The 11,528-nt window shown below is 37.8% G+C and overlaps 1 pseudogene; it reads left to right on the forward strand.

Annotated features, from left to right (window-relative positions):
- The window catches only part of LOC125243870, a 76,737-nt pseudogene extending 65,879 nt beyond the window's left edge, over positions 1-10,858 (forward strand).
- Positions 10,859-11,528: the final 670 nt, after the last annotated feature.

Here is an 11,528-nt window from a genome sequence, read left to right on the forward strand (position 1 = left end):
TAGGATAAATGTGGGAAGAACCAGTCAGGAATACAAGGAACTTGAGGCTTGACGCTAATCTCACAAGTAGTTCCAGTCTTGGCTCAAACAGCCAAAGTCACGTGATTTCAGTAAACGAGGCTTCGTTACGCCATCACTGTTTCAAAACGTTTTGAAACAGTTAGACATTTCAATGGTTCACCGGTAGAGGGTGATGATAAAGTGAACCCATGAATCATGCAGATTCACTGAGAACTAAGTGTGTCAATGGGCTTTACCCTATGGTTTTACCTGATCTCGAAATTTTAATTAGACATTAGAATAATTAAAATTAATAATGGTAGTTATTAATCTATTATTTTTCCTGTTTAGCTTGAGCCAAAGAACAAAGAAAACAAGCCCTGAAAATTGATAAAAACACATATTATACAGACACTCTATATTTAATCTTATTAGATGATTAACATTTGTTAAATTTTACTTTCAATAAAACTTTTGCAATACATTTGTAAAAGGTGTTTTTATGCATGTTTGCCCAAAGTTGCATTTACACTGTGCTGACCACTAGAGGTCACCGTGAAGACAGGTGTCCGATTTTTTGAAACCTCGACAAATTACAGCACATTTGCTTCAACTGCTTCAGTGTTTCACGAAGCCTCGATCTGGCCATCACTACTGACAGGATCTAAGAACAGAATGAACACAACAAACCAGCAAAGACATGAGGGAAGGAAGCACAATATAAAGGGACCAGAGCACATGAGGTTCAGGTGAGCACAATTAGTGAAACAAGCACTAGACAGGACTAAACAAGGGGGTGTGGTGAAGGGAAACGAGGCGGGACAAGAGGAGCACATGCCAAACAAAGAAACATTGAACAGAGATAAGACAGACAAGACTGTCAGGGCAAGACCCTGACACTGATGGTTTAATTTTGCAAAAATCATCAGCTGACTGTTCATTATGCCAGACTCTGTTTTTTCTTATTCTTGTCACTGTTGCAGAGCATTATGGAGGGGATCTGCCAGAGAAGCAAATACTACAGATACGTGTGGTGAAAAAGGATCCCACGTCCCTCTGTGTGTTGAAAATGGATTCGGTCAAAACGAACGCAGTCATCCATAGCTTCAGGGAAGCGTTATGACATTGAATCCATTGAATGTAACAAGGATGAACTAGAGATGGCCGTCCACCAGACCATAGGTACTCAACTGTGTGTACTCACTGTAATATATAAATAAACAAAAATAGACATATTTGTGTGTACAGATGTGCTATATACAGGTTAAGTGGTATTTCACTTATTTATCATTGCACAGTGGGGAGAACATTTAACTGTTCATGAGGTAGATTGCCTGGGGGAAGAAACTTTTCTTGTTTCTGGTTGTTCTGGTGGTGCTCAGTGCTCTGTAGTGGCGGCCAGATGGCAATAGTTCAATGAGAAAATGACTTGGATGGGAGGGATCCAGAGTGATTTTCTGAGCCCTTTTCCTCACACTGGATGTATACAGCTCTTCAGCATGTTTCAAATGCGCACTTCAGAATATCTGACCGCTGGATTTGACTAAGTCTGCAATGTTTGTGAAATTAAATGTTAATTAGATATTCAAAGATTTGCTTAATGATATAAACGCGTATTTGCTGAATGCTGATGGTAAATGAGAAAGTATTATAGTGTTTGCCTTTTTATTACTAATAATATAAAAGCAAATGCAATCATACTTTTTAAATACAGTTTACTCTCTTTTTTTAAGAGTTCTATCTAGTAACATATTAGACAAAACTGTTAAACAAAGAACATAAACTAATGAAGAATGGGAGTGTTGTGCTCTCAGGCGCTGCTGTTCTCAGAGTCGCCGTTCTCAGTGCCGTCAAAATAAAAGTCAGATGGCAGTGGCACAAGAAGAAGAAGAAAAAAAAAAAAAACTAATGTAAACAATAGGGTCAAGGCCTGACCACAAGGATGATAACTATAAAGATATCTGTAAAGTTTCAAGAATCATTCTAATTCTAAGTCCATAACACAACTATATTGATAATGTAGGAATGATATTGTTGGAATCACTTTCAGAATTTTTCCAGAATCCACCAACTTTAAAGAGCTCCAGTATTTAAAGCGGCAGACAACATAACTGCAGCTTGTGCTTATAATACAGTACACAGAATGTTGTCATCCATTGGTGTGGATGCTCATATAGTTATTGTTATAGTATATATCATATAAGATATCATATGTAAGTTATCATATTTAAGTTTATATCATATACATGTCTTGGTCTGAATGGGATTGAATTCTTGGTCTGAATGGGCCTTTAACGCTCTTTCAGTTCTGGGCCCTTAATAATTAAACATTTCTCTATTCATTCAATTCAATTCTCATTTTTATTTTATTTTTTATTTATTCATCTTTTACTTTGTTTCATCAACAGAATGTAAAGAATGGAGAAGCTGTGCATCCACTACATTCCCTATAACCTTCAGTAACAAGGAGATCTGTATCCCAGGAGTTCTGAAGACGATGACATGGCACCTTCATGGCCCACAGAACAGTTCAGTGGAGCTACAGTCCCCTACAGGCGGTCTGCGTTACTGTCTGCCTGAGGTCAAATACAATAGCATCCTCCTTCTAAATGTGTCCCATGATAACCCTGGCATCACTGTTGGGCAGTTTTGTCCAAAGGGGACCATTGAGAAAATCCAGATCCGTGAATCCAAGATTGCAGTAACTGCCTCCGTTACAAGTTTCAATGACTGGAATTTGGAAAATAACCCCTTTTTAACTTATTCATTTATACAAGACATATCAGGTAAAATGTTTCATTATACATTCATTATGCATAACTGCAAACGGTAGCTGATTTTAATGTTGAGGAAACTATATAGCAAGCGCAAGTTTGAAGACATAAAAAAAAAAAAAAACCTAAAAAAAAATCTCAAACCTTTCAGCAGCAGTGAACTTTCTCAAATATATATTTAATTCGAGTGACTTGATGTCAAAAATCAAAACAGTTCTTGAGTTTTGCTCTTCTGCCTTTCTCATACAGAGGACTATATATTCACTGTTGCACCAAAACTGGATAATCCTACCGTGTTGGTGACCCCAGCCTGGCCATCTGGGATTAAACCCTCCAGCAATGTGTCCTGGATCATTAACATGGAGCCACATCTTAAGAGCAATCTGAAGTTCATGAATGTCAGCCAGCCTAAGTGTAAAGAGGTGCAAACAAACATTGCGGTGCAGACCATTCGGTCTCAAGCGATGATGTATAGCACTAAAAAGGATGAGAATATTAATGATGTCCTGGTCCCAGAAAGTTTTTACCTTAACATGACTAACTGTAAGTCCCCGACAGGAAGCTTCAGGGCAATGATGGAGATCACACTGCAGAGTAACACAAGTGAGAGAGCCTTACTTTCTTCTGTCCAGTAGATTCACACTAGAATTTCCATATATTACAACAATAGGAGAAAGACTTGAAGTGAAATGTATCGTTATGTTTTCAGAGAAGCTTCTGGGCATCATCCTGAGTATCGTGGGGATTGTGTTAATGATCATAACAGCCGTGGTGATCTGGATTGTTCTCAGGTGAGAGTTTTTCAAAAACATATTATAACTGTTGCTGAAAGCATCAGTTATAGGGGTTCAAGAACTTTAAGGCCTTTAGGCACATGTGCAAAAATATATTACTTATTTAATAAGCCTGTAACCACCTAAATCAGAGATGAAAAAATCTATTGCGTTATCTCCATAAAAGTGTATGTGCTTGTTTAGAATAATGTGTCGCATTTTAGGAAAAGCTTTTGAGTAAACCATATTATATTTTCGTCCGTATTAGGCGATTTGGCTGACCAAATTTTTTTTGGTCGCTAAAAAAATCCACAGGAAGTGCCAAAGCCACGCAGTTTGTGACAGACAGATCATTGAGAGCTGATTTTTGTGGTAGTTACAGAACATCGGGCAGGACGTCCAAACGCTTGCCTATCATTCATCAACCTCAAATATGGCGTATCATCTGAAATGCTGCTCACTTTACCGTTAAACTAGAAAAATGTGGGCTAATCAAGTGTTTGTGCGAAGTGTGAAAGCTGAATAGTAGCGCACTTACTGCATGGCGGCTAACATGGAGGCACCCTTGCAATCACTTGGACTAAAAATACACTTTATCATTTTTTTTACACTTAATCATTTTTGGTCATACAGGTAAGAGTAATACATCTTTTGAATCTGTGAAGAGTCTACTTTTATTTGTGCACTTACAATAACAACTAAACGAAGTGCTTTTGTAAAATAATGAAAGCAAACATGGTCCGCTTTCTGCCGTCTCTCCCTGTGTACTTGAGCGTGCCAACAAAAGAAAAAAGAAAAGAAACGAAACTTCATGTAAACTTGCCTCATGGGCATGAAAATATATCTATAGAAAGTGAAATGTATACTTTTATAATTACCAATTGAAATGGATGAAATGGAAATGGAATATTCTCAGGTTCCCATACAGTCGGTCACATTCGACATACTACCAAAATACTTCGAATGTAACTAAAACGAACCAATGCACATTGGCATGCAATCATATGCAGCAGCTGCTCGCCTCGCAGCGCGGGTATATAATGAGCAGCAGGTGCGTTGCATCTTCAGCTTTTTGCTTTGGAGCCGAACAGTGTTTATTCCTGTTCTCTGCAAGCAAGTGTCTGCTAGAAGACGAGTCAAGCTTTTTGGTTGAACTTCTCTCTTTTTTTTGTGTGTGTGCAGGCAAACAGCACAGCAGCAGGGTTGAAGTCCTCTCTTTATTTTCTGTTTTTTGTTTCATTTGCCATTATTGAGCAAATAGCTGTTTTGACAGTGTCAGAAGTCTGTTCTCACGGCCAGTATGGTGCACTTTTGAGCGCTGAAAGCCATTTTTACAGCTGGTAAGAGTGAGCGTCTTCAAAGAGAGAGAGAGCACACGACAGGCTGCACACAGTCCCTGTCTGTCCCTAAAAGTCCCTAAAAGAGCTTACACAAGTAGAGCTTGCGTCTTTTTAAAGATGACATTCTATTTGTGTGTTTCTGGAATGCGGTCATTTCCTGTCCTCACTGGCCACGATCACTGTTTCACATGTCTGGGCACATGCTGAAACGATGTTCGTGGGTGGTTCACGTTTTCGTATGAGAACATGATCACGTCGACACGCCGGTCATGACTCTTCTTTCTCCGGGAAGCTTGAGTCCCCTCTTTTGTTTACCAGCTGCTGTTGTGTGTAAAAGCACAGCAGCGGGTCTGCCCGACACTCTGGGAGACCGTAGAGATCAGCGAGAGCAAACCTCTTGATCCTCTGCGTGTTGTATGCCGTCGAGCTGTCAGGCTGCAGCGCAAGTTGTCATGGCACTCTAGATGCGCGGTCTCCTTGCCTAATCTCCATTGTAGCCCCCTCTCTGGTGCACCAGAAAAGGTCTACTTTGGTGAAATAGCTTGGGTGACTTGAGGTTGAGAGTTTCCTTCAGGGAACCAACCTCCTAGGGCCCCTCCCTCTCTAGCGCATTGCAAGCTGTGCAGTTTCTGGATTGGATTGCTGGTCCTTTTCATAAGGGAACCTAGCATTTCATTCAGAGCTCCAGCTGAGGGTCAGATGTCGATTGCAGCATCGGAGAGAGGGCTGTTATGCTCTGGAAATGAGGGTGACACTGCCCACTGTAATGGTGTGTTCTTATGCTGACTCAGATTCAGAGATTACAGCCATGCTTTCCCGGGTGTTCCGGATGTGCATGGAAAACTTGTCAGTATGGAGCTATATTGGTGCCATAAATATGGAACGCCAAAAGTGGCAAAATCTGCTTAAAGTTTTTTCCTCTCTCACTACCCTCTTGGGTGGGGTGGCTGTGCACAGACCACACCCACCCTGCATGTGAGGCCAAGGCAGTCTTTATGCATGAGGGTAGTTCTGAGCCGGGGTTGAGCTGCGCTTGTTGACTAACCGTGATCAAGGTCACAACTCAAGGCCATTTGGAACGACTGTGGAACGACTGTGCTACAACCCTCCAAATAGTACAGTTCAACATATTTTTGATAATTATTCATCTAGGGAGTCATGAGATTTGTCTACACTGGTTTTTTTAAGGTTAAAGGTGATAGAGAGGATTTTTTCTTCGACTGAGAATCCAAAGACTGTTACTGAGTTTTTGAAATGAGTGCATGTGTAAGAACAGCCCCCCTCCTTCACATTTCAAAGGAACGCCTCCCAAAACTCGTAAACACTCGTATTGGAACACGAGTGTTTACCACCGGCATTCGCTGTGTCGTGTTTTTTGGATTCATTATGTCGGACTCACCGCAGGTAACTCATAATCTGCAGTTGTTACTCCTGTCTCCTGACAATAACATCGCATGCGGCGCCTGTGGAGTGTGGAAAGTTACTGGAGCGAGCAGCCGCGCTCGTCTCTCAAAAGGAACGTCATGGCAGTGATTGACAAGCCAGAGGACCAATCGTTTACGCGATGATCGCGTAAATGATTGGCTAATGTTTTTAAGGCCCTACCTCATGCACAGATGATGTATATTAATATTATTACTTTCAGTGCACCTAATAAATAGTCTTTTATCAGTTAGTAAAGACAGTTTCAAGTAATATTGCAAAAATGTATAAAACAAAACATCCTCTTTAGCACCTTTAAGCGAAAAACCCTTGGACTAGTATGCAAAAGTTTTTTTTTTTTTCTTAAAGTTGTTCAGAATGATGAGATCCAACATGATTTGAATAACGTGTGTATGTGTAAAATATATCATAATATATAATCAGTATACAAGTTTCACACATGAAAAATCTAATACTGCCCATCTAACAGCAATTTCTTTCCAGTTTTTCACTCTTTTGAGGCCATGAGTCAAAGGGGCCTAATTTCATTTTGATCAGCCTTTGATAGCCTTGTCTAATAGCTTCCTGAGTGTTGATTGGCTGATGGTAGTCCATATTTTTTAAATAAAAATGTCGTCATAGACAATGATGATACAGTACCTTGGACAAAAACACTGAATGACAATTTTCACAATTTTTGGACCGACTGTTGCGTAGTTTTGTTCCGGTTATAACATACCAAGTGGCCAAACGCTGCGATTTTGTTCATGTCACATGCAAATGAGCGCAAACACATGTGCACCACGTTTGATGAAATTATTTTATTCCATTCAAGAGTTATAGCCGTTTAAGTGAAAGTGGTCCATGCCCTCTTTTGATAATTATTGATATTAGGGGCCCCTATTTTAACAATCTAAGCGCATGGTCTAAAGCACACAGTGCAAGTGCACTTAGGCCATGTCCGAAACCACTTTTGCTAGTTTAACAACAGGCAAACACTTTTTATGGCCCAGAAAAGTAGTAAAGACATTGTTAAAATAGTTCATGTGACTACAGTGGTTCAACCTTAATGTTATAAAGTGACCAGAATACTTATATACAGGGCATATAAAAATATAGTGTTATTTTATTATACCTCAACTTAATTGAGGTAATTTGTTTTATTTTATTACTGACTGTTCACTTGTCTTTTCTTGTAAATTCAATTCAGTTTGAAATCATGCTTTCTTGTGCTGCATGTGAGCTACTGCAACAAAGTTACCCTATTGTAAAGACACAAATACACAGAGTGAGCAAATATTTAAAGGTGCCATAGAACGCTTTTTCACAAGATGTAATATAAGTCTAAGGTGTCCCCTGAATGTGTCTGTGAAGTTTCAGCTCAAAATACCCCATAGATTTTTTTTTAACTGCCTATTTTGGGGCATCATTATAAATGCGCCGATTCAGGCTGCTTCCCCTTTAAATCCTTGCGCTCCTCGCCCCCGAGCTCGCAACTCTATAATACATTGCATAAACAAAGTTCACACAGCTAATATAACCCTCAAAATGGATCTTAACAAAATGTCCGTCATGGAGCATGTGTAATCGCGTAAGTATGGTATTTATTTGGATGTTTACATTTGATTCTGAAGGAGTTTAAGCCTATGCTCTGTGGCTAAAGCTAACATTACACATTGTTGGAGAGATTTATAAAGAATGAAGTTGTGTATATGAATTATACAGACTGCAGTTTAAAAATTGAAAATAGCGACGGCTCTTGTCTCTGTGAATACAGTAAGAAACTATGATAACTTTAACCACATTTAACAGTTCATTAACAACATACTAACGAAACATTTAGAAAGACAATTTACAAATATCACTAAAAATATCATGTTATCATGGATCATGTCAGTTATTATTGCTCCATTGCTCTACCATTTTTCGCTATTGTCCTTGTTTACCTGCATAACGTCTGATGATTCAGCTGTGCACAGATCCAGACGTCTAATGTCTAATGCCTTGAACATGGGCTGGCATATGCAGATATTGGGGGCGTACATATTAATGATCCTGACTGTTGCGTCATAGTCGGTGTTATGTTGAGATTCGCCTGTTCTTCTGAGGTCTTTTAAACAAATGAGATTTATATAAGAAGGAGGAAACAATGGTGTTTGAGACTCACTGTATGTCTTTTCGATGGACAGAACTCTTGTTATTCAACTATGCCAAGGTAAATTCAATTTTCAATTCTATGGCACCTTTAAGTGAGATTATTGTAATGTTAATTGATATTGATCAATTAACATTACTTAACTTATTGGTATTTAAAATGATACTGAATATTGATCATTTGTATTGTATTGAAGTTAGAAATTCCAGTATTGCGACCATTAATTCATGCAGTTCATGAATAAGGTGAAAGTGCTTTGTTGAAAGTAGCTATTTTTTACTGATTGATTGAATATTGTTTGGCCTTTCATTAAATTGAGTATTATTTGAGTATTATTTCAGCAATGTAACAGTACTTGTACTTGAGTACAAATTTTCAGTACTCTTTCCACCACTGGAAATTAAATATTTAGCCATTGAATTGTGCAGTCATTTCAGTTGCCTCAAAATAGCAACACGCCAACAATGCGCCTGAACACACCTTGTTTTCAGAGCAGCACACACATGGTGAACAGATGGGTGCAAATGCATTTGCTATTTAAACAACGTGGCGCAGGATGTGAAAATGATAACTGCGTCAGGCTGAAACTGGCAAAAAACACTTGTCTTTTGACTGACGCTGCATTGCTCTTGAAACCCTAACAAGTATTGTGCTGTAATATTGGATGTTTTTTAACAAAGTATCTTAATATTGCACAGGAAAAAGAAGAGGAATAAGACTCCCCCAGTGTCCAACTACAATCCCAATGCTTTTCTTCCAGGCCTCCATGGCATCCCCAAAACACAGGAGGAGGAAGATCCTCATGCTTATGAGTACATAGATGATACTCTAGTATATTCCCATTTGCTTAAAAAAGAAGCTGAAAATGAACAATGTAAAGATGAGAGCGGCCCACCTTTACCTGACAGACCAGTCAGCAAAGGTGAAAGCCTAGTCACTAAAGGCAGAGCGATGGTGGACAATGAGCTCTATTGTTACTTTCAGGGACAGTCAACTACATCTGGCTCACCAAAGTCTCCCATCAAAACCTCTGAGGACGAGGCCTGTGAAACCAGACTGTGTGAGAGAGAAGAGAGTCCTTGATGGAATTGAATTTTCTACTGTAAAATAATTTCTTTTGGTGTCTACAAAGTTTGTATATGTAGTGATTTTACGTTTGAACATGCTGCATGTTTTAAAAATTGTATGCTTTTGATATTAAAATGTCTACATTTATTTGCACCATGTAAAGTTAGGAGATACATTTTCTAGAAAATGAAACCTGTTTGAGACCAGAAATGTTGTTATATTGCAAAGTGTTCTCTGTTGATCTCACTGGTATAGACTGAATATGTGAGTTCCAACTCAATCTGGCTAGTTGGTGATTTCATATGAATTTGTACGATTTGAACTTTATGAAAATGTATGATTTAAAACAAAAAAGTGAACAGAAAGGTCCACTCTAAACTAAATTAGCCACCAATTTGCCAAAACATAAAAGAGTTATGAATTGCCATGAGAGTGTTAGAGTTTCTGTTTCTGCTGTCTGGAACGGGAAAAATGCTGGAGGCTCAACTGCAAACCCATCAAAACTACTCTTGTTTTATGGCTTTTGTGAATCTGCTGAGCTACTTAAAACAGGGTTGTCAGTTCTGTTATCAATTGTGTCTGGTTAGTAAACTGATGGTTGTTCCATCTAGACTTAAAACTAAACTGAAGTGTGAACTGTGCAGTGCCAGGGATGCTATTGCCAGGCTTGGGAGTCATGTAGGAAAATACTCTTCTGGGTTTTCAGAAATTAGCATTAATGGGTAATATATATATATTTTTTAAGGGCTTTTTTTTTTTTTTTTTTTAACAATTACCTTATTAAATGTATCTGTGTTGTGTTTTATGTCAAATACTTAAATTTACTTTAGTCATTCAAAATGCTATACTGTAGTTGTTGTTACAAATAAAATTTTATCAGCATCAACAAAAGCATCTTTACTCTGCAAAGGTGGAACAGAAGCTGCATTTATGTTTATTTACACTGTACTGTTTAATACAGCTCAAAGGTGGCATACTCAGCAATCCTTTAATAATCAGTAAATAGCCCACATGAAGTATATAAATTATGTAATGAACATTAAGGCCTCCAATTGGCCACTGAATTCACAATCAGAAACGTGTGAATGGTTATAATGCTCAACACTGAGGAAAAAAATGCTAAATCTGCAAAATTATTATAATATGTGTTACACAAAGGTAGCCTACTAGACACTTGTTGGTAGTCGAAAGCCAAATTAATAGACCAAACTAATTCTAATAAAACACTTACAAAACGGTCACATCTTCACCTGGAATCCAATGCAGTGTTAATATTTTTGACAGTAGGGGTTCAGTTTTCATTTTAATTTTAGTAGTTTTGCTGTGGTTTTGTCATGTTTATTTTTTTATGTATGTCTATATAGCTTCAAATTTTAACTTTTTACTTTTATTTATTATAGTGCTTAAAGTAGTACAGTAACTTTATGATTGAAATCACAAAATAGTCTTAAAGTGGTGGTTCAGTAATATTTTTTCTAGGCTTGATTGTGTTTTTGGGGCACAGTTTAACATGTCTTAATGCTTTGTTATTTGTTTTTTTTTTAAAAAGCCGCATTTTTCATATATTTTACCTTTATTCTACACTTCCTCTCCAGGCTTTGGGATCAAAACAATAAGACCCTGCTTCATTGTAGGCAATAAATTATTATTTATAATACAATCCTGTAGTGCTTCTAAAAGTAAATGTTTTAAATCTTCCCAAAATAACTTCTGTTCTGTCTTTCAGAAATCTATCATCAGACCATCTGGTCCAGGAGATTTACATTTACATAAATTTTAAAGCTAGATCTAATTCTTGGTCCGAATCACATAATTCTTTGATTGAGTTCTCAATTATGACTCTTCACTTTTTTAAAGAAATTATTAGCATTATCACTGGAATGAGATGATGCATATAAATTTGAATAAAACTGAAACAAAGTAGTATTATTATCATAACATTCTTTCTGATTTATTAATAAACTGCCTACAACATTTCTCTTCTTTTTCTTTTTCT

This window comes from Megalobrama amblycephala, linkage group LG13, assembly GCF_018812025.1.
Source record: "Megalobrama amblycephala isolate DHTTF-2021 linkage group LG13, ASM1881202v1, whole genome shotgun sequence".
Classification (NCBI taxonomy): domain Eukaryota; kingdom Metazoa; phylum Chordata; class Actinopteri; order Cypriniformes; family Xenocyprididae; genus Megalobrama; species Megalobrama amblycephala.